The sequence below is a fragment of the Bos taurus genome, chromosome 5, assembly GCF_002263795.3.
Source record: "Bos taurus isolate L1 Dominette 01449 registration number 42190680 breed Hereford chromosome 5, ARS-UCD2.0, whole genome shotgun sequence".
In the NCBI taxonomy this organism is placed as follows: Eukaryota; Metazoa; Chordata; class Mammalia; order Artiodactyla; family Bovidae; genus Bos; species Bos taurus.
The window spans coordinates 26134343-26158002 of NC_037332.1; the positions used below are offsets into that span (position 1 = coordinate 26134343).

At 42.8% G+C, this 23660-nt stretch overlaps 1 pseudogene; it reads right to left on the minus strand.

Annotated features, from left to right (window-relative positions):
* Positions 1 to 212: 212 nt before the first annotated feature.
* On the minus strand, positions 213 to 964 carry LOC785891 (sorting nexin-6-like; annotated as a pseudogene).
* Between the last annotated feature and the right edge of the window lie 22696 nt (positions 965 to 23660).

Genomic DNA, 23660 nt, shown 5'->3' on the forward strand with positions numbered 1-23660 from the left:
TAATCCACTAGTGACCTACATCTCCGATAGAGGAGATCCTTAGCAGTTTGAATTCTATTAAGTAATATTTTAAAAGATCAGGAAGTTTGAGGTCCTCATCAGCTGATACCTGTGCTTCTATTTTTCCTGTTTTATCAAATGGTTCTGAAACTTTAAGAAAAAAACTTGCATACATCTGTTGAATCCTGAGTTCCTAAAGCAGATGATGAAGAACCAATTCTATTGCAATCATAGCCAGCGCTTTTGTGGGATCTTGATCCTATCAGATTTAGTAGATGTACCCTCCACTTGGTTATGATATCCTAAAAGGAATATTCATTCATGCTCAAAGAAATCATCTACAGCCTTTACTCCAGAAACAACTACTCCATCTGCTGATTTAACCATGTTTTTAAAGAAATCTTCAAGTTTCTCTTTTTTATTTTTTTCCTTCCACACACAAATCTTTATTAAATTCCAAGAAGATGTAGAAATTTAAATCTTTCCTTAAAATAGGATGTGCTGCCCCATGACACAGGAACACTTCGTGCATTGCCACGGTCTTTTTGAATATTGCCAAATACTCAGCTTCCAACTCCTGTTTCATCTTTATGAATTCTTCCTTTGTCATAGACCCTTTTCCAAGTTTCTGTAGTTCTTCGCTTGAAGCATCACAATCAGGTCTCAGCAGTGCTGGATGGATAATGTAACCTGCATAGTCTTCATTTTCAACAAAGGAATCATTAAGCCAGGTAAATTTCTCATGCTGTCCAACAACAGAAAACTCATTTTATTTAAAATTTGGCAATGAACTCTGTGTGAACAATGAATTTTACTTTATCTCTCTCACTAAGAGAATCAGATATGTCCACCCATAAAGCAGCATCACTTTGAAAATTTTCACTTTGAAAATCTCCATTTATTGCTTTAGGTCCAAGATCCTTCCTGAGAGGAAGTTGGGGCTGCTGTCCAGATCTTCCATCATGGCTGCTCTGAGGCAGGAGGGGCAATATGTTTTATACACAATGAGATGTAGGGAAACGGTGCTCTGTTCACTGCAGTATGGGGGCTCCTTTTTTGTGTGTTGCCTTTTTTGCAGCACATGGAATTTCTCTAATTGTGGCACACATGGGCTTAGTTGCCCCATGGCATGTAGGATCTTAGTTACCCAACCCACGATTTGAATCTTCATCCCCTGCATTGGAAGGTAGGTTCTTAACCACTGGACCCCAGGGAAGTCCCTGGTGCTCTGTTTTATACTATACTTTTAATGAGGCATTACTTCTGTGTATAGATAAATTTTCATAAATTTTGACATGAGTATACAGGAGAAAAGGAAAGATATAGGCATCTGAATGCAGAGTTCCAAAGAATAGCAAGAAGAGAAGAAAGCCTTCCTCAGCGATCAATGCAAAGAAATAGAGGAAAACAACAGAATGGGAAAGACTAGAGATCTCCTCAAGAAAATTAGAGATACCAAGGGAATATTTCATGCAAAGATGGGCTCGATAAAGGACAGAAATGGTATGGACCTAAGAGAAGCAGAAGATATTAAGAAGAGGTGGCAAGAATACACAGAAGAACTGTACAAAAAAGAGCTTCACGACCCAGATAATCACGATGGTGTGATCACTTACCTAGAGCCAGACATCCTGGAATGTGAAGTCAAGTGGGCCTTAGAAAGCATCACTACGAACAAAGCTAGTGGAGGTGATGGAATTCCAGTTGAGCTATTTCAAATCCTGAAAGATGATGCGGTGAAAGTGCTGCACTCAGTTTGCCAGCAAATTTGGAAAACTCAGCAGTGGCCACAGGACTGGAAAAGGTCAGTTTTCATTCCAGTCCCAAAGAAAGGCAATGCCAAAGAATGCTCAAACTACCACACAATTGCACTCATCTCACACGCTAGTAAAGTAATGCTCAAAATTCTTCAAGCCAGGCTTCAGCAATACATGAACCATGAACTTCCAGATGTTCAAGCTGGTTTTGAAAAAGGCAGAGGAACCAGAGATTGAATTGCCAACATCCACTGGATCATCAAAAAAGCAAGAGTTCCAGAAAAACATCTATTTCTGCTTTATTGACTATGCCAAAGCCTTTGACTGTGTGGATCACAATAAACTGTGGAAAATTCTGAAAGAGATGGGAATACCAGACCACCTGACCTGCCTCTTGAGAAACCTATATGCAGGTCAGGAAGCAACAGTTAGAACTGGACATGGAACAACAGACTGGTTCCAAATAGGAAAAGGAGTATGTCAGGGCTGTATATTGTCACCCTGCTTAGTTAACTTCTATGCAGAGTACATCATGAGAAACGCTGGGCTGAGAGAAGCACAAGCTGGAATCTAGATTGCTGGGAGAAGTATCAATAACCTCAGATATGCAGATGACACCACCCTTATGGCAGAAAGTGAAGAGGAACTAAAGAGCCTCTTGATGAAAGCGAAAGAGGAGAGTGAAAATGTTGGCTTAAAACTCAACATTCAGAAAACTAAGATCATGGCATCCAGTCCCATCACTTCATGGGAAATAGATGGGGAAACAGTGTCAGACTTTACTTTTTGGGGCTCCAAAATCAGTGCAGATGGTGATTTCAGCCATGAAATTAAAAGATGCTTACTCTTTGGAAGAAAAGTTATGACCAACCTAGATAGCATATATAAAAGCAGAGACATTACTTGGCCAACAAAGGTCCGTCTAGTCAAGGCTATGGTTTTTCCAGTGGTCATGTATGGATGTGAAAGTTGGACTATGAAGAAAGCTGAGCGCCGAAGAATTGATGCCTTTGAAGTGTGGTGTTGGAGAAGACTCTTGAGAGTCCCTTGGCCTGCAAGGAGATCCAACCAGTCCATTCTAAAGGAGATTAGCCCTGGGTGTTCTTTGGAAGGAATGATGCTGAAGCTGAAACTCCAGTACTTTGGCCACCTCACTCGAAGAGTTGACTCATTGGAAAAGACTCTGATGCTGGGAGGGATTGGGGGCAGGAGGAGAAGGGGATGACAGAGGATGAGATAGCTGGATGGCATCACTGACTTGATGGACATGAGTTTGAGTGAACTTCGGGAGCTGGTGATGGACAGGGAGGCCTGGCGTGCTGCGATTCATGGTGTTGCAAAGAGTTGGACACGACTGAGCGACGGAACTGAACTGATACATTTGTAATTTCATGCCATGCAGCCATGAAATTAAAAGATGCATGTTCTTTGGAAGGAAAACTGACAAACCTGGACAGCGTTTTAAAAAGCAGAGACGTCACTTTACCAACGAAAGTCTATATTGGTTTTTTCAATAGTTATGTACGGATGTGAAAGTTGGACCTTAAAATAGACCGACTACCAAAGAATAGAAGCCTTCAAGTTGTGGTGTTGGAGAAGACTTTGAAACTCCCTTGGATTGCAAGGAGATCAAACCAGTCAGTCCTAAAGGAAATCAACCCTGAATATTCATTGGAAGAACTGATGCTGAAGCTGAAGCTCCAATACTTTGGCCTCCTGATGCAAAGAGCCAACTCACTGGAAAAGATTGGTGCTGAGAAAGACTGAGGGCAGGAGGAGAAGGGGGCAACAAAGGATGAGATGGTTAGCATCACCAGCTCAACAGACATGAATTTGAGCAAACTCCAGGAGATAATGGAGGGCAGAGGAGCCTGACGTGCTGCAGTCTATGGGGTCACAAAGAGTCAGACACAACTTAGTGACTGAATAACATAACATAAAATACATTTGTAGAATCAGCATCACAATCAAGATAAACATATTTGTCCCCCTCAGAAGATTCTTCTTGCCCCTTTGCCTTCTACCCTCCAGCCTCAGCCCTTCTAGCCAACCATTGACCTAACTTCTGTCACTGTAGAATAGCTTCCTTTTTCTAGAGTTCTACATAAATAGAATCATAAATATGTTCTCATTATTACCTGGCAACAGTCATTTTTTGACTGACTAATGAAAGGAAATGTGGATGATTTCTTTTTAAAAAATTAAAAATTTTTATTTAGTTATCTACTTTTGGCTGTGGTAGGTCTTAGTTGCTGTGTGGACCTTTCTCTAATTGTGGCAAGCAGAGCCTACTCTCTAATTGAGGTATGCAGGCTTCTCACTGAGATGGATTCTCTTGTTTTGGCGCATGGTCTCTAGAGCATAGGCTCAATAGTTGTGGGGCGCAGGCTTGTTTACTCCGCGGCCTGTGGGATCTTCCTAGATCAGGGAGAGAACCTGTGTCTCTACATTTTTTGCCACTGAGCCATCAGGGAAGACCTGGATAATTTCCTAAAGAGGATGCATATCTACTTTAAATTATAAGAGGAAATATTTAAAAATTAAATTAATACTCACGATCATGTGAATTTATTGATCAAGTTCTTCTGGAATTTGTGTGGGAAACTTAAATGCACATAGATTTGGCCATTTACAAATAGGAATACTCCTTTGAGTGTGATACAGTAGAAAATGAATTGATTTGGGAGCCAGAATTATATCTACATTTAGGCTCCATCATCCCTAGAAAAGTGAGTCTGAATAAATCATTTAACCTCTCTGAGTTTCAGTTGTTTAACCCATAAAATGGGAATAATAAGGACCTCTTTATTGGGTGACTAGGAAGATTCAATTAGACTTGGATATGGAAGTTGTCTCACATTCAAATATTAGCTTCTCTTCCCTTAACAGTGATTCTTATTTCTATGAGAATATTACTTCAGAAGCATAAAGAAAGTCATCTAAAAATTACTCAACATAAAAATAGCCACTTAACAGCTTTATGAGAACATATCTGGTGTGTAGAGCTATGTTAATCTATGTAATCCTTTTTTACAGTAGCTGGTTAACCTTCCTAATTCTGCTTTGTCCTAAATGACATGAAAAAGAGTTTGGTATTAGTATTCCCTGCCTTCTCATTGGTTAGGGATGGGAGGAGATAGCCAAGAGGCAGACCAGGGAGACCATCAGAAATTGATCACAAAAAAAGACCATGGGTAAACTCCAAAATGGATAACCCCCACAGAAAAAAGACTGAGACCGTGACAGTGGCTAAAATGAACCAAGTGCTGCTACATGTGAGGCTTTGTGCTAAGGCTTTACCTTAATTTAACGCGCATAACAAACATTTGAGTTAAGAACTATTATTGGGCCCATTCTACAGATGAATAAATCAAGGCTTAGAGAAGTTTAGTAACTAATTCATTCAAACAGATGAAAGTGACAAAGGATTCAAACCTAAGTCTCTGCCTTCAAAGCTCAGATTACTTCTTCTAGAGAAACATAGATGAATCCCAGGCTTGAAACATGTCCCTAATTTGCAAACACCCAATTCTTTTGTGGTAGGCCTCGGAGAAGTTTTACTCTCTTAGAAAGAGAGGAAAGGAAACTACTATAAAACTGTATCCTGGATTTTAGGAAAGCGACCATCCACAGTGACTTGAGTGGAATTCAGTCACTTCTTGATCATCTTTCTGTACCATTTTTTTCCACGTGTCACCCATTTTAGGCCTTCCTCAGTCCCCTCCCCAACATCACCCCCTAATACATGCCCTTGAGTTCCCTCATGGTTGGAAAAGTCCTCCTGTTGTTGAACCTCAACCATCCCATTGAAGTGGAGTCCCTCCAGTCCTGGCTAACACCCATTTCCCTCCAGGGCTATTTGTCGAGGAGGGGGTGAGTATGGACTTAATGACATGCTTTCCTTAACAATCCTCCAAACCTATCATCTAGGATAGGGTTTATAAGCATTCATCAACAGCATCGCAGCAAAGTAGGTTAGTAGGATGAGCCCACTACCTATTTAGGAATCTGGAAGGCTAAGAAATTTGTACTAAGACTCAGGGATTTTAACCTCAGTTTGTCCTGTACCACATGGATTTCAGTAGGTTGTAAGCTGCTCTGGTCGTCCATCTTTTCCCTGCCTTCCTTCCGCCCCCACCGCCATCATCCCTGTTGGCAGAGTGAAGGCTGCGTTTTGCCTTACTTCCCATGAAACTAATTAAAGTCTACAAAGTACTTTGAGAACATTCAGTGTGGAGTTCTTGCCAAGACAGAATTATAGGTGGGAAAGGCAAGGAATAGGAACAGACTAAACTGGAAGAGTTGAGTTGTTCTAAGAAAGGCTCTGAAAAGCCTCTTTCCACGATGAATCTTAAGGCTAGTTCTTCCTTGCTCGGCCATCGCAGGGAAGATTCGCTTCTTTTCCCCTTTCACAGGCTCAGACACAAAGCGAACTGGGACCTGAGTTCTGCTGTTGAGTCTGCCCTTTCCCCTCAAAATGAAGGGAATGAAGTTTACCTATGAAGGTAAACTCAATAAAAGTTTACCTTTTACACAAAAGCAACTTGAGAACAATTACAAAGCAACACATGAATAAAATTGCACAATGGATGTTGTGGGTTCTGCTTTGCTTGGTAGGTTTAGGAATATGCCCATTTGAAAGCGGAGAACTTTTGGCTTTAATACTTGTCACTCATGTTACAAACACCTCAGTCCTTGGGGTCTTTTAAATATGTCCTGCTTTTAAGCAGGTCTGCAGTACTTTGGGTATCTTTCTCATTCTTTTCTCACTGTCTTATGAAACATTTTCTGGCTCCATTTCCCTCACTCCCATGTCCTAAATAGCAGAGGCTTTCTACTGTCTAAATCAACCTCTTCCCTTGTGGGACAAGTCATGGAAGCAGCCAATAAGCTGCCAGCTGAAGGGAAACGGCACTGTTAAATATTCTTTTGTAAGAGTCTCGAAGTACAAATGCTGATGTTGTGGAGTAAAGAGGATGAAGGTTGGGAAAGGTTATCTACCCCTCAAACAATCTCAGAGGTTAAGCTCCACCCCCATCGAACCAAGGCCTTTCACCTTTTTAGAAAGGGCTCTTTGTTGTCTCTGAACTGAGGAAACTCTTGAGACTCCCTTGGGCTGAAAGGAGACCAGTCAATCCTAAAGGAAATCAACACTGAATATTCATTACAGGAACTGATGCTGAGGCTAAAGCTCCAATCCTTTGACCACCGATGCAAAGAGCTGACTCATGGGAAAAGACCCTGTGCTGGGAAAGATTGAAGGCAGAAGGAGAAGGGAATGACAGAGAACTAGATGGTTGGATAGCATCACTGACTCAATGGACATGCGCTTGAGCAAGCTCTGGGAGATGGTGAAGGACAGGGAAGCCTGGTGTGCTGCAGTCCATGGGGTCGCAGAGTCGGACACAACTGAGAGACTAAACAACGACAATTCTATCGTCTCAACTGTCCACGTTTCTGGTAACCAACGAGATACCGACAGTCGAAAGAGATTTCTGATACAGATGGAAAGGTGTTCCTTGAGGGGTCTGATCCAGCATGAAGAGTTTCTCTAGGAGGAGTGGCTATCAGGAGGGGTTTGTTTTGTTCTACTCTCACCAAATGATCGGAGAAGGCGATGGCACCCCACTCCAGTACTCTTGCCTGGAAAATCCCACGGACGGAGGAGCCTGGAAGGCTGCAGTCCATGGGGTCGCTGAGGGTCGGACACGACTGAGCGACTTCACTTTCACTTTTCACTTTCATGCATTGGAGAAGGAAATGGCAACCCACTCCAGTGTTTTTGCCTGGAGAATCCCAGGGATGGGGGAGCCTGGTGGGCTGCCGTCTATGGGGTCGCACAGAGTCGGACACGACTGAAGCGACTTAGCAGCAGCAGCAGCAGCACCAAATGATAGAGCAAGGAGATGGCCAAGCCCAAGGATGCAGGGTAACAGGAAAAAGCTGGGCCGAGACAAAACACCTGCCGCAAATGGTTCCAAAATGTTAACAGAGATAATGGCAAAATGAACAGACAGTAAGTGGGAAATGATCAACTCTTGCCAAAATTATATTCTCATTGGAAGAAGAAATGAGAAGAAAGGGAACTCTAGTTTGGGGAAGAGAAGGACGTTATGGAGGTGACACCTAGCTCCAGGATCACCCTGCAACTGTGGTTTCATGCCAGGAGGCTGTCTTTTCAGACTTGCAAAGTACATGGCTACAGTCCTAGAAGAGAAGGTTCTCTTCAGTGTGGGTTCAGCCAAGTCAAGCAGACCCAATTTTCTCTGCCAGCCCCACTCTGCTCTGTGGGTTTTTTCTCTTCTTCTTTACCACATGCTCCGTGCACTTATGTTCCTGATCTCCTTTTTTCTTCAAACTACATAGAAGGCTTTTTGGACTCCACTGGATACATTTAAGGAATATGGATGAATTATATCTTAATACCGAGCAAGCTTCTCTGACATAGATCAAAATAATACATTTCATGAACTTGAAATGGCAGAAGGGCCAATCATAATTTTTTGATACCTGGCCTAAAATCTCCTGTGGTTTTAGGCCAGGTATCAATTATTCAATAATATCAAAGAATGCAAAATAATATTAAAGAATACCTGGCCCTGCCCAGAGGATCTTACAGTTTAGTGGAGAAACGAAACACAAAGACACGAGAGCTATCAAACAGCTCACACAAATCTAGGAAAATTAGCACATTTTGGAAAAGGGAGAAATAGAGATTTCCTTCTATTCTTCTTAACAACCATTTCTGAGCATTCACTGTCAGCCAGCCACAGTGCTGGCAGGTACTTTAATAATACTCACAAACCTTTGTCGTGGGAATTGTTACCATCATTTCAGAGATGAGACTAGGTAACTTGCCCTACAAAGCAGGAGAGTGGGTTGAAACACAGACCTATGTGACTCAAAACTCGTGCCTTTAATTATCACCTCATACTGCCTCCTTCTGCAGAAGAACTTTCTACCTGGAAAGAAGCTGAAACTCCTTCTTTGCTTAAGAGGGGGATGTACACTCAGAGGCTGTGAAACTAGTGGAATGACTTCATGAACTTTTATCCTTGCCCGATTGGCTCGCCCAGCTCAAATCCATGGGCCAAAGGGAAAAAAGCAAATGCAAAACACTGCAAGCTCAAGAGATGCTAAGAGTGCACATCTAGGAAACTTGGGCTGAAAGGTGATTTGAGGGATCATTCTGCTTTACCGTAGAAGGCTCTTTCTGCTCAGTCGCTCAGTCGTGTGTGACTCTTTGCAGCCCCAGGGACTGTAGCCCCCCAGGTTCCTCTGTCCATGGAATTTTCTAGGCATGAATGCTGGAGTGGATTGCCACGCCTCCTCTAGGGGATCTTCCTGACCTGGGGATCGAACCCACGTCCCTTGCATCTCCTGCATTGGCAGATGGATTCTCTACCATTAGCACCACCTGGGAAGGCTCTTTAGACTCAGTGGAATTCACTTTGGGAAAGTAGAAGACCAATATCTTAGTATAGAGCAAACTCCCTTGCAGAAGATTACATAAAGCACTTCATGAGCCTCTAGATTGGTTATTCCTCAATACAGCTTTTGTTGTTTCACTAGACTCAGTGAAATTAGTAAAAAGGAATATTTGGGGGATCGCTCCTTTGACTTTCCAACATAGCAGTTTTCCCTATGTCTAGCCTCAATCCTTGCTGCTGTGAAATAAGCCTGAGAGTTTTACTGCAGCTAGGAAACATGCCACATACAAAGCTATATAAAGTTATATACAGTATAAAGCTGTATACAATGGTCATTGTCCTCCAATAACTTATGCCATTGTATATAAGTAATTACAATACAAGCAGTATTCAACATGAGAGGAGTATGAAAACAGACTATAGTTCTTGGGACCAAGATCCCCATCAGTCAACGATATTTACACAAATGCTAATGGATCCACAGTCTATGTAAGGAAGTTGAGTAAGAATCTTCAGGTCTATGCTCGATTTGGGCTACCAGCCCACCCTCTCCCAGTGCCCATGGACCATTTACTGGGCACTGATGCTTGAAAGCTCTGGGAATGCAGAGATGACTGTGAGGTGATCCTGAGAGCTCTCACACACCTGGGGATCCATGTCCATCCAACACATCCAACTTTAGCATGGAGTTTAATTAGGGAGTGTTGCAGGGAGCACAGGGCTTAATGCTCAGGGTGCCGAGTCAACAGTTTCTCACCCCACTTCCTCAGAGAGTGGGGGAGTTGTAGGAAACCACATGAGTTTCACTAATCCCCCATCAATAGCACCCACTGCATTACTGGCCTCATTATTTCTTAATGGGACTTGGTTGATTACAGAGTGCATAATTACAGTGACAGACTCCTCTTGGTTGATGGGGGATGTGGGGACTGGGGCGAGAAAATAAGAGTGAGAAGGTATGCAGGGACTATGGGTGCAGGCAACCCTGCCCTACCCCCACAGTCCAGGGCAGAAGCTAAGGTGAGGAAATCTCTGATCAGAAATATTGACCCTCCCACCACTGCCTTCCCCTCAATTAATAAAACCTCCAGAAATAAGCAGGGAAGTCAACTTCCTGTGATAGCTGTTTTCCTGATATAACTTCCTTCTTTAGGCTTTTAAAATTTCTGGTAGAGTGGTGGTGGTGGTTTAGTTGCTAAGTCGTGTCTGACTCTTGCGACCCTATGGACTGTAGCCCGCTAGGCTCCTCTGTCCATGGGATTTTTCCAGGCAAGAATACTGGAGTGGGTTGCCGTTTTCTTCTCCAGGGGATCTTCCAGACCCAGGAATCAAACCCAAGTCTCCTGCATTGCGGGCGGATTCTTTACTGACTGAGCTATGAGAGAAGGTAATTAGAGAGACGCAGCAATATCATGTCACTATCGAACCACAAATATAATTCTTGGCACACAGTAAGTACTTAATAGATATTTGTTGAATACATGAAAGATTACTGAGAGAGACAAAAAAGGGAAAGGCAGACAGAGAGCTAGCTGATGATACGTCTATGCTGGGCTACTTGAATCAAAGCACTGCTCCCCATCTACTGAAATCAGTTGGCAACACCAAAAGGCACTTTTAGCATTATACACGTGCATCTCGTGATCAAAAGAGAAGGACGAAGAAGGGAGAGGGCTTTTTCTATGTGAGTAGATAGGTGCAGCTGTCCCAGAAAGCCTGAGGTGAAAAAACAAGAGAATAGGCAAGGCAAGGTCAGAAACACTGAGGGAAAAGGTGTGGAGCAGAACGGGCATTTCAGGCCTTAAAGGTTTGGGGCTGATCCAGAGTCACATTTTCAAGTAATATGATTTGGTTCTTTTGTGGCCTTGAACTGACCTCACATTGTCACCCCTGCCGTATCACCATAGCTATCCCAAGTACTCAGTAAATATTCTTGGTTTAATTTCAGGCAACTCTTGATCAGTTGTCTTAATAAGAATGAAGTGGACAATGAACATTTTTTATTATTAAAAATTATATTAAATTATGATTAAAAATGTTTTTTCTCTGTGCTGTGCAGCTTGCAGGATATTAGTTGTGGGTTGAACCCGGGCCCATGGCAGTGAAAACACTGAGTCCTAACCACTGGGCTGCCAGGAAACTCCGCCCAAATTTTTAAATTTGGTTTGCCCAAGGAGTTACATCTTAGCAATTATGATTTATATAAGCAATCCCATTTGAAAGAGTTTGCAATGCTGATTTGGGAATGACTGGGATAGGGCAGCCAAGATGTGTGTGGACAGGAAAGGAAAAGTCATGTTAGGTTTTTTAATTTCTCTAAAGATAGTTGGCATGCCAACGTTTAATAGTTGACTCTTTGTACTCACATTCTTTTTTTTAAATTAATTTCTTTTTAATTGGAGGATAATTGTTTTATAATATTCTGTTGGTTTCTGCCATATATCAACATGAATCAGCCATAAATATACATATGTCCCGTTCCTCTTGAACTTCCCTCCCATCTCCCATCCCAAGTACCCACATTCTGGACTACATGATTTATGGAAATTTCTTTAATGTTCCTAGCTTTATTTGTCATAGTCATCATCAGATGTAGATATATCTCAGGGTTGTTTCTCTCTTCTTTTATATAAACTGGTTTATGCCTTATTCTGGTAGAGTATTAAACTGTCTATAAAGCTCCCTAAATTAATCACCCAGTAGTTTAAACATAGTAAACATGTGAATTGTCTCAGTTAATTGGCCCAAGAAATTGTGTTCATCCACACCACCATATTTCTTTTCTCTCCTCACACTTTCCCTGTCACTCTAAGCTAATATCAGAAGCAAGAAACATTTGTTCTTGAAAAATGCTGAATTCATATCCAGAATTAGAGCAAGATCTTAAAGAGGAATTTAAGAGGGACTTCCCTGGCAGTCCAGTGGCTAAGACTCCGTTCTCCTAACGCCAGGGCCTGGGTTCCATCCCTGGTCAGGGAACTAGATCCCACTTGCCGAGTTTACATGCCACAACTAAAGATCTCACATGCTGCAACTGAAAAAGCCTGCAGACCACAACTAAGATCCAGCAGAGCCAAATAAATACATATTTTTTTTTAAAAAATAGGAATTTAAGAAATATCTCACTGACTTGGAGGATTAACAGATGACTTATGGATCAATGACTTCTGAGGTGACCACCTTGTGTTCAGGGAGCAGAAGGAAAATCCAGAGACAGGAGACCCTCTTCCTACAGGTGGAGTCCAGTCCCATCAGGGAGACGGGATGGCACTCATGACACAGAGGCCAAGGCAAAGAAAGACGAAGACAGACCAGGAGGCACTTTACTGAGCTGCAGAGATAAGTGCTGAAAAGATGGAAAGAAATGAAAGAGAAAAATCAAGATCAGGACTAAAGATTAACATGAAGGGATAGCTTTTTTGGCAAGAGGCTTGAAATGACCTCTAAAAATGGTTCGCCATTCACTTGACTCAGGAAACCCCACAAAATCATGCAAATCACGAGGTTCATATCTTTGTGTTCACTCTGAGAATACTCATGGAACTGCCCAGGCCATTAAGGGTATGTGTTTCTGAAAAGCCGCCAAGTACCTGAAGGATGTCCCTTTACAGAGCTGTGAGTGCCACTCTGTCATTACGAAAGAGGAGTTGGGAGGTGGGCCCAGGTCAAACAGTGGGGCCAGATGCAGGGTCAGTGGCCCAAAAAGAGTGTTGAATTTTTACTGCGCGTGCTCAGAATGCAGAGAGTAATGCCAAACTTAAGGGCTTAGACGTAGATTCTCTGGTTATTGAGCACATTCAGATAAACAAACTCCCAAGATATGGCACTCATGGTCAGATCAACCCATTCATGAGCTCTTCCTGCCACACTGAGATGGTTCTTACTGAAAAATAACACACTGTTCCTAAACCAGAAGACGGGGTTGCACAGAAGAAAAAGATACCCCAGAAGAAACCAAAGAAACAAAAACTTCTGGGAATAAATGCCATAAGAAAATAAAGTTAAAAAAAGAGAGAGAGAGAAACGTGAACGGATATACACAAGATGCCATGCATATGTCTCCATGTATGTTTTGCAAAAGGCATCTGAAAAGGGTGGTGAAAAGCAGTGGACCTAGATCTGTGCAGAGAGGCAAGGAAAGGACCTCTAGTCTGGGGAAGAAGGTAAGAGGGTAAAAGACAGGGAGGTGTGATGAAAATTAAGTCACCAGCCTTCTGTTCTCCCAGCTGATTCAGACCCACATCCACTGGTGGGCAGGCCAGTAGCTTCTTGCCAGGCTATTTGGCCCATGAAATACATCTTCAGGGTCCAGAGAATGAACCAGAGTGATCTTGCTTACATACAGCTTTGAGCCTCTGCTGAGGAACACTCCGAGTTAAGTCCACCCTAACATGAAAAGATGGGCACTGGGAGAGCACCGTCTTCTACACCATAATGGGCTTCAAATCTCTGAAGAGTTATTGTTTGTGGGACCACAGGCAGCCATTCTTCATTCTTTCTGGGGAAATAAAAACCACAAGGAAGTAGAATGAAACTATAGAAGCAAGGATTGAGTTAGACAGAGGAAACACTTCCTGAGTGATGCAACCCCCGTCTTGGTAGTGTTTAGGGCAGGCTTTCTGATACTCACCCATCAGGATGACTTAGATGCCAGTTAGTTGAACTTGTTGGAAAATGGTGCTAAAGGCAATGTTTCATTGCAGAGCTCAAATATTTCCTCATCTGTAAGATAGGCAAAATAATATTATTTCACAGAGATGGCATGGGAGAAAATGCATAGTCCCACAAGAGGTTCCTAGTAGGTAGTGTGTGTGTGTGTGTGTGTGTGTGCACGCAAGACAGAGAGATAAAAATCATTTCCTCAGTAAATATTGACACTTTTCTTTGCCCCCCCCTCAGTTTTCTTAAATATAAAATGAGTATGGACTGCATCCCTTAGAGGCTTAGTGTGACTATCAAAGGGGTCCAATAGATGGGAAATATTTAGATACTGTAAACACACAAAGATATATGTTATCATTAGAAGCTCTGTGAAAGTATTTTATCATTATTGTTCTATCAATATATCGCAGTGGTAAAGAATTCTCCTGCCGATGCAGGAGATGCACAAGAAGCAGGTTCAATCCCTGGCTCAGGAAGATCTATGGGAGTAGGAAATGGCAACCCAGTCCAGTATTTTTTCCTGGAAAATTCCATGGGCAGAAGAGTCTGGTGGACTATAGTCCAGGGGGTCGCAAAGAGTCAGACGTGGCTGAGCACACATGCACTCTCTGTTATCACAGGTCAGTGTTTTTGTTTCACAAATATAGGCTATAACTCTTGCCCCTGGCTCAGAACAACACCCTTACACGGCTAAAATAAAAAAGCCAAAATAATCCTAAAAACTCAAACTTCCCTGACTTCAGATCAGTTCTAGCACAGGAAAAGAAAGAGAATAAGAAAGCTCGTAAGTCAGTCAGGACTGAGTTCAAATCCCAATACCACTATTATTTAATATCTTTGAACCTTGGTTTTCTTGTTCACAAAATGGAGGTAAGTATGATCTCCCATTTGGACCATTTTAAGGTTTTAATGAAATAAAATATATGCAAGGCCTGGCCTATCAAGGATGGTCTTTGAGTGTTAGTTCCCCTCACACAAGACACATTGCATCTTATTACTGGTCAGGGTTCTGCGTGGAGACAGGAGCATGAACACATTGAAGTCTACCAATTTAAGATTTGGAGCCATGTGTGAAGGGCAGGGAGAATCACAGAGAACCTCTAAACCAGGACGGCAGCGCCTTGACAGAAGGACCATTGTTTCCCTAATCCGTTCTTTCTTTTCTGTAACCTTCTCCAATAGAAATTCCTCATTTTTCCCTGTAGGCTAATGTGCCACTTTAAATAGTTTTCAGCCTCAAAGTAGCCTCAGGGTCCTGCTTTGTCCAGGAGAAGAGGGCAAGGAGACTGATGATTAAGAGAAGATGCTTCCACCCAGGGCTTGCCCAGCTCATTTCGAAAATTGGTCCAATATACATCCATGATAGTTCCCAAAGCACTTCTGCTCCTGACAAAAGGGAGCATGTTTCCACATCCCTCACCTTGCTAGGGGAGAAGGAAGGAGCCTGGAGGAGAAGCTGAGGTCTGCAGGTGCATTCGTGTACCTTTGCAGGTACACACATTAGACAACGTGTCTGAGTGGATACGTGTTAGCGGAGGGGAAGGTGGCATAATCTGAAAGTGGGGAGGCTTGCTGTTCGGGTGAATGTATGACTAGTGAGCGCATACCCTGGGTTACTGCTGAAGCATAGTGGTGTCCTCAGGTGCCAATGTCTATCCAGCATGGCATAGGTGCTACAGACAGGTGTGTGTATTATGTATGTTGGTGTTTGTGGCTGAGAAATATGATCACAGAAAGTCACATGCAGATAGAGCTCAATTATCAAATTAAAGTGGAAAAACGAAGCCATATATATATGGCTGAACTGAATTTGTCAGACAATTTGGGCAAAAAGCTCACTTTTCTATTCTCAATCTGTTTCTCAGTGCAGTCTTCAGACTAAACCATTAAAATATAAACATTATGAGGGCAGGAATTTTGACCATCTTATTTTATAAACGTTTTGTAAAATGCGTTTGACCATTTTATCTGATGTATCCTCAGCACCTAGAACGAAGAGTGCTTGGCACAAGGTAGATGTGAGATACATATCGAATGCCTGTGTGCTTGCTAAGTCACTTCAGTCGTGTCTGACTCTGTGACCCCCAGACGGTAGCCTGCCAGGCTCCTCTGTCCATGGAATTTTCCAGGCAAGAGTACTGGAGTGGGTTGCCATTTCCTTCTCCAGGGCATCTTCCCGACCCAGGGATTGAACCCAAGTCTCCCTCATTGCAGGCAGACGCGTTACCATCTGAGCCACCAAGGAAGCACTTATAAATGAATAAGTGATTTATTTGAGCTCCCAGGCCCATTCTGGCTTGGCCAATTAATAGAGGAGCTGGGGTGATGGCAAAGAAAGACTAGGGACCTGCTGGACTGATACTTGAGGAAGAGGAAGCATATGAAGAACGAAGCTGGAAGAATTCATCCAAGCAGTCTCCTCAGGTGGATGGGGGCGTAAACCAGAGAGCTGTTAACATTCTATGGGAGACGTTATTCCTGAGTATTTGTTCTCTAACATTTTATGAGGATCTACTGTGTGGAGGATTCAGTATGTGGTGGGGTGATTATAATGATGAGCAAGCTGTGGTCTTGAGGTATGCATTTTGGTGAAGACAATAAAATGGGCATGGGCCTTGCTGCTGCTGCTGCTAAGTGGCTTCAGTCGTGTCCGACTCTGTGCGACCCCATAGATGGCAGCCCACCAGGCTCCTCTGTCCCCAGGATTCTCCAGGCAAGAATACTGGAGTGGGTTGCCATTTCCTTTTTCAGGCATGGGCCTTAGTGATGTTAAATCGCTTCAGTCATGTCTGACTCTATGCAACCCTATGGACTGTAGCCCCTTGGGTTCCTCTGTCCATGGAATTCTCCAGGCAAGAACACTGGAGTGGGTTGACATGCCCTCCTCCAGCGGATCTTCCCCACCCAGGGATTGAATCCATGTCTCCTACATTGCCTGCAGTACAGGTGGATTCTTTACTGCTGAGCCACCAGGGAAGCCTATAGGCCTAAGTAAAGGTTTGTATAAAGTGCTCTGGGAGCAGAAGGGATGGTGGAGGAGCTAGGTTTTGAAGCCTGAGTTCTTTCTCACTTGCCCATTGCAGAAGGGGACAGGGTTTTCCAAGGAGAATAGGGCAAAGCCCCTGATGTTAGTGGGAACAGGAAGAGGTGGGGTTTATTGTGCACAGGGGCAATGACACAGAGCATGCACGAGGAATCCAGGCTTGTAGGTACAAAGATTTCTTAAAGATGTTGTCCTAAAGCAGACAATCCATAAAGCAAAAACCTAATGACACAGGTACGATATCCTGACTGCACATGTAGCATGGATTTCATGTTCTGTGCTTAGTTCCTCAGTGGTGTCCAACTCTTTTCAACCCCATGGACTGTAAGCCCACCAGGCTCCTCTGTCCATGGGTATGCTCCAGGCAAGAATACTAGAGTGGGTTACCATGCCCTCCTCCAGGGGTCTTCCTGACCCAGGGATCAAACCCAGGTCTCCTACATTGCAGGTGGATTCTTTACCATCTGAGCCACCAGGGAAGCCCAAGAATGCTGCAGTGGGTAGCCTATTCCTTCTCCAGGGGAACTTCCCGACCCAGGAATCAAACTGGGGTCTCCCGCACTGCAGGTGAATTCTTTACCAACTGAGCTACCCGGAAACCCATTGATTTCATACTTGTGGTAAACAGCAAGAAAAGGGCAATGTGTGGATAAGGATTAAGAAGTTACATGGAGATTTTTATGAGACAATATCATACGACAGCATTGTAAAATGCAAATGAAAGAAAAGGGAAAACAGCTACTGAGAAGACTTTCTTCATAAATTCACTTAAGGAAACACAGCCCACATATAGAAAATGGCTCAAAAACACTTACAAAGCAATGTATAAATACTGCAAATAAATACAACACAGATCGAGTCCCCTGGTGCTATGTAAACAGAATAAACAAGAAGCCAATATTGGATGAGGAGAACTAGGGAGTGCTTCCTGCAGGATGGAGATCTAATTATTGGCAGGCCTGGGATAAGGGTATGTTAAATAGAGTTACTTGCAAATGAATCAAGCCACATTCGGAAAACAGGCAGGGTGAGAAAATCATCAGAGCCCCCCGGCTCACTCCCATCGCGGCTGTTTTCCTGCCTGCCACATTGAGCACATTACTCATTTGCTACTTTGAACAGTCTGTTTTCGTTTCCTATGCTGGCAGACACCCCTGTCAGACGCCCCACTCGGTTTCTCACAGACAATTATGACTTTCAGATTTCCTGTGGCTCCAGGAGTAAGGGGGCCAGGTAGCCCTAGACCGCAAAGAGGCAATTATCTCGGTAATTTAGGTGTCAAACTACTTTACTTGAGTATCAAGCTCATCTCTCCAGTTTTCTGCTCCCCACGGCCTGGCAGCTGACTATCCTAAGACCAACATATGCAGCACTGAGTCTTGGAAAATCTAAAAATATCCAATAAAATGCAGCTGTATGGACATCAGGCAGGACCTTTGGGCCCCTCAACCATCTTTTCCATCTGCCATGTGGTTTGACATACACAGCTATCTTTAAGTTGTTGTTCAGTCGCTAAGTCGTGTCCATTGATGGTAGTACGCCAGGCTTCCCTATCCTTCACTATCTCCTGGGGTTTGCTCAGGCTCATGTCCATTGAGTCAGTGATGCTATCTAACCATCTCATCCTCTGCTGTCCCCTTCTCCTTTTGCTTCAATCTTTCCCAGCATCAGGATCTTTTCCAATGAGCTGGGTGTTTGCAGTAGGTGGCCAAAGTACTGGAGCTTCAGCTTCAGCATCAGTCCTTCCAGTGAATATTCAAGGTTGATTTCCTTTAGGATGGACTGGTTGGATTTCCTTGCAGTCCAAGGGACTCTCAAGAGTCTTCTCCGAGAGCACAATTTGAAAGCATCAATTCTTCGATGCTCGTCTTCTTTATGGTCCAACTTGCACATCCGTATATGACTACTGGAAAATCTTTAAAAGCCTATGTTAATTTCCTGTAGATGGATGGGTGAAGATCAGCTTCTGGTTTTGTCAGGTTTGAAAATCAAGGTAGTCACTGACCTAGAAAAGGACTGTGAGTCTGAAAGGACTCCTCATGGTGATCTCTAAACTGAAAGACTGTTAGCCTAGACTTTTGTCAAAAAGTCTGCTGCTCTAGAGGTAGGTTTGAGAAGAGTTTAAAAGGAAAGGATTTGGTAATTTAAACAGTTGTGGAGAGGGATAAGAAGAGGAAGGAGTCAATAAAGGTGACCAGGCTTCTGGTAGAGGCAACTGGATGCCCCCAACTGAAGGGGGGTCTACAAAAGATAGAGCAGTTTAGAGAAAGTAGATGAGTTCTACTTTTGAGCACATTAAATTTGAGCTACCTGGGGGACTTCCCTGGTGTTCCAGTGGCTAAGACTGTGCTTCCAAGGCAGGGGGCCTGGGACTGATCCATAGTGAGGGAACTAGATTCCACATGGCGCAGCTAAGGCCTGGTGCACCCAAATAAATAAATAAATAAATGGGTGTTGCCGTCGTTTAGTTGCTGAGTGGCGTCTGACTATTTGTGACCCCATGGACTGCAGCGTGTCAGGCTTCCTGATCCTTCACTATTTCTTGGAGTTTGCTCAAATTCATGCCCTTTGAGTTGGTGATGCCATCCAACCATCTCATCCTCTGTCACTCCCTTCTCCTGCCCTCAATCTTTCCCAGCATCAGGGTCTTTTCTAATGAGTTGGCTCTTCCCATTAGGTGGCCAATTTGAATTTTGAAAAATATGAGCCACTTGGGAGTGGACAGTGGCTGGATACATCAGTCTGTTCTAGCCTTGCCTACTCTGTGTATTCTGTTTTATTTCATGCTAATGTAATGGTTTGGTAATGGTTTGATTGTATAAGGCAAAGATTAGGGGGAATTTAAAAATTAGCTCCACGTTTCCACAAACTGGAGGGAGTACTCTTCCTAGCAGTGAGGAAATGGGGGGAAGAGTTACTCTACCCTTAACCTCCTACCATATTTCATGTCCTCAGATGATACATGATGTCTAACATTTCTTTAGTATCCATCTGCAGAGAACCTCAGATGGGGTCCACTCACAATTGGGGCTAATATTTGTTGTTGATTAATGGGCTGGGGAAAAATATTTGAAGGCTCTTCAAGAGAAACCTCCTCCCTCACAACTTGCTAATTTATTGGGGGCAGCATGTGTCTTTGGACCCAGTATAGACCAGTTTAGACGAATGTAGCTTTGCTATTTCAGTCTGCTCTCTTTTTTTCCTTTTTTGAAATAGTCCTGGTTGTATCTATTCACTAGGTTTTTAAGTTGTCAAACTATATTAAACTGAAGTTAGGGTAGATGATTTCCTAAGTCTGTCACCATGACTGCATTACTACTATTTTAGTCTATTACTTTATATCATAAAAATGGATCGGGAGACAAGCCCAGCTTGTCCCACCCCCATAGCAAATGTACACGTATCAAATAGTGCTAAGAGGTCACAGGGAGACAATCTGACCTGAGACCAGAGACTTTGGAGCCATCTATTTGTGGTAGAGACCCCTTATGCTCCCACATATGAAGCAGTAGAGTAACTCTTCCCCCCATTTCCTCACTGCTAGGAAGAGTACTCCCTCCAGTTTGTGGAAATGTGGAGCTAATTTTTAAATTCCCCCTAATCTTTGCCTTATACAATCAAACCATTACCAAACCTCTCACGTTCTTCCACCTTTTTCTCTCTCAGGTTCTGCTCTTCTCTTCTGATTTCTTGGCTCTAGACATCAGAGCCTGAAGTAGAAGTTTCTGTGATAACATTTTATTGAGGAGTACGATTCCAGGAAAGCAAGAGTGAAGGATGGGGAAAGCAAAGCAGAAAGAAGGAGCAAATCAAAAGGATTGTGTTGGGACTTCCAGGGTGGCCCAGTGGCTTGGGACTCTGTATTCCCAATGCAGAGGGCGCGGGTTCAATCTCTGGTCAGGGAACTAGATCCCACATGCTGCAACTAAAGATCCGGCGTGCCACAACTGGGGCCTGATACAGCCAATCAATACATTTAAAAAGTAAACGTTAAATAAAAGGATTGCGTTATATAGCTTACCACGGCTTCTGGAAAAGTTGTAGCTTCACATGGGAAGTTGTCTTCAAATGAGCCATGTGAAGCAACTGTATCCCCAGTCTATCTAGGGGAAAGAAGGAAAACATTTAACTGTAGCTCACATTATTAAATTTCTGTCCCTTGAGGTGTTTACTATCTCATGTATGTGAGTGTGTGTGTGTGTGTGTGCGCGCGCGCGCTGTGCACAAGCCTCTTAAGCATCAATAAGCAGCATGGAAGCCCCAGGGTAGGGGACAAAAGACGTAGAGCATGGGTATAAGGTGGGCCAGTCTGGGCGTGTCTGCAAGTTATGTGAGGGACCTTGTTCACTGGGACTGAACTCCCCGAACTCCCAGCAACAACAGACACCCCTGCCAGAGGCTGAATCTGGCATACTCCTTTATCATGTTTATAGTCCTAAACCTGGTCTAGAACCAAATTGGTTGTCTGGACTATCTCAACAGACTCCTAGCCATCTTTCATGTTTTCTTGTGTCTAGTCTTTCCCTTCTTTATTTTTTAAATTTGTATTGAAACAAAGTTGAATTACAATGTTGTGTTAGTTTCAGGTATACAGCAAAGTAATTCAGCTATACATATATATTTCTTTTCCAGATCCTTCTCCATTATAGGTTATTACAAGATACTGAACCCTGTGCTATACAGTGGGTCCTTGTTGATTATCTGCTTTATATACAGTAGTATATATATTTTAATCCCAAACTCCTAATTTATCCCTCCTCCCTCTATCCTCTTTGTCTTCTATGTCTATGAATCTATTTCTGTTTTGTAGGTAAGTTCATCTGTATCATTTTTTTTGTATTCCATGTAGAAGCAATATCATATGATATCTGTTTTACTCTGACTGACTTCACTTAGTTGATTATCTCCAGGTTCATCTACATTGTTGCAAATGGCATTATTTCATTCTTTTTTATGGCTGAGTAATATTCCCTTCTTTCAATTAATCAGTTACTGGTAAGAAATAAAAAATCCATAAAAATTATTTTAATAGGGTCTCCTTGTTATGCAGTAGCTACTATTGTTCATCACATCAAATCAAATCTCCTCATTTGGGGCTTAATTCACCCCTTGTGCTGCTTCAGCCCTCTCCCTCCGTCTAATGGCTTTCTAAATGGAATCTCTTCTCTGGTTCAAGTCCCCTGCCTCCTCTCTTTCGTATCTGACACACTCATGCAAAACCTTAGGACTTCATGTCAAAAATGCTCTTCTCCAGTAATGTAAATTCCTCTCCTCATAAAAATAATGACAACTAAGATTTCTTAATGCTTACTATGTGCCAGGCATTGTGCTGAAGGTTTTGCATATGTCATCTTCAGTCAACATTTTTAAAAGAACTTTTAAGGCAAGTAGTATAATTATCCACATTTTACAAAAGAGTTAACTGGTACTTGGAATGATTAGGCATTTTGCCCATGATTATCTGGCTAATAAACTGCCCGGTAATGACTTAAACTCTGGTTTGCCTAAACTCCACATAAAACTTCCTATTTGCAGGAAGACTTCCCTCGTTAACTCATCCCAGTAGTGACAACTCTATTGCTCTGTGACTGCTCAGCAGTTACAAATACAGTTTCATTATGCTGCTTTGCCTCTTTTGAAACATTACCTTATTAAGTGTTCTTAAGTCTTTTATTGCTCTGTGTGTGTGTGTGTGTGTGTGTGTGTGTGTGCGCGCGCGCGCGTGTGTGTGTGTGTGTGTGTGTGTGTGTGTGTGTGTGAGAGAGAGAGAGAGCACTTTCCCAAACTAGACCTTAAACTGGGAAATCCCCAAAGTCAGAGACTGACTCCATGACTTTCTTGTTAATCATTTGGTTTATTCTTTTTTAAAATAATTTTTGTTGGAGCATAGTTTTTTCCAAATTTTAAACTTTTTATTTTGTATGGGGGTATAGCCTTAAGAATTTGTGATAGTTTCAGGTGAATAGCAAAGGGACTCAGCCATACACATACATGTATCCACTCTCCCCACAGTCCCCCTCCCATCCAGGCTGGCACACAACCTTGAGCAGAGTTCCATGTGCAGTGCAGTAGGTCCTTGTTGAGTGTCCATTTGTGGATATAGCAGTGTGTACACGCTGATTTACAGTGTTACGTTAGTTTCAGGTGTACAACAAAGTGAATCAATTGTACATGTACATACATCCACTCTTTTTAAGATTCTTTTCCCATATAGGCCATTACGGAGTATTGAGTAGAGTTCCCTGTGCTATACAGTAGATCCTTGTTAGTTATCTATTCTATATATAGCAGTGTGTATATATCAGTCCCAACCTCTCAATTTATCTCTTCCCCCTTACCTCTTTGTTTCTTTTGTACATCTGTAACTCTACTTCTGTTTTTTAGAAAAGTAAGTTTATACTTTTTAAAATTAATTTTTATTGAGATGTAGTTGCTTTACAACGTTGTATTAGTTTCTACTGTACAGCAAAATGGATCGACCATACGCATCCATATATCCCCTCCCTTTTGGATTTCCTTTTCGTTCAGGTCACCACAGTACATTAAGTAGAGTTCCCTGTGCGGTATACATGTTCTCATTTTGTGCTTTTGTTCTCGGTCGTATCTGACTCTTTGCAATCCTATGGACTGTAGCCTGCCAGACTCCTCCATCCATGGGATTCTCCAGGCAAGAATATTGGAGTGGGTTGCCATGTCCTCCTCTAAGGGATCTTCCTGACCTGCGTCTCCTGCATTGCAAGCAGATTCTTTACTGCTGAGCCACTATTT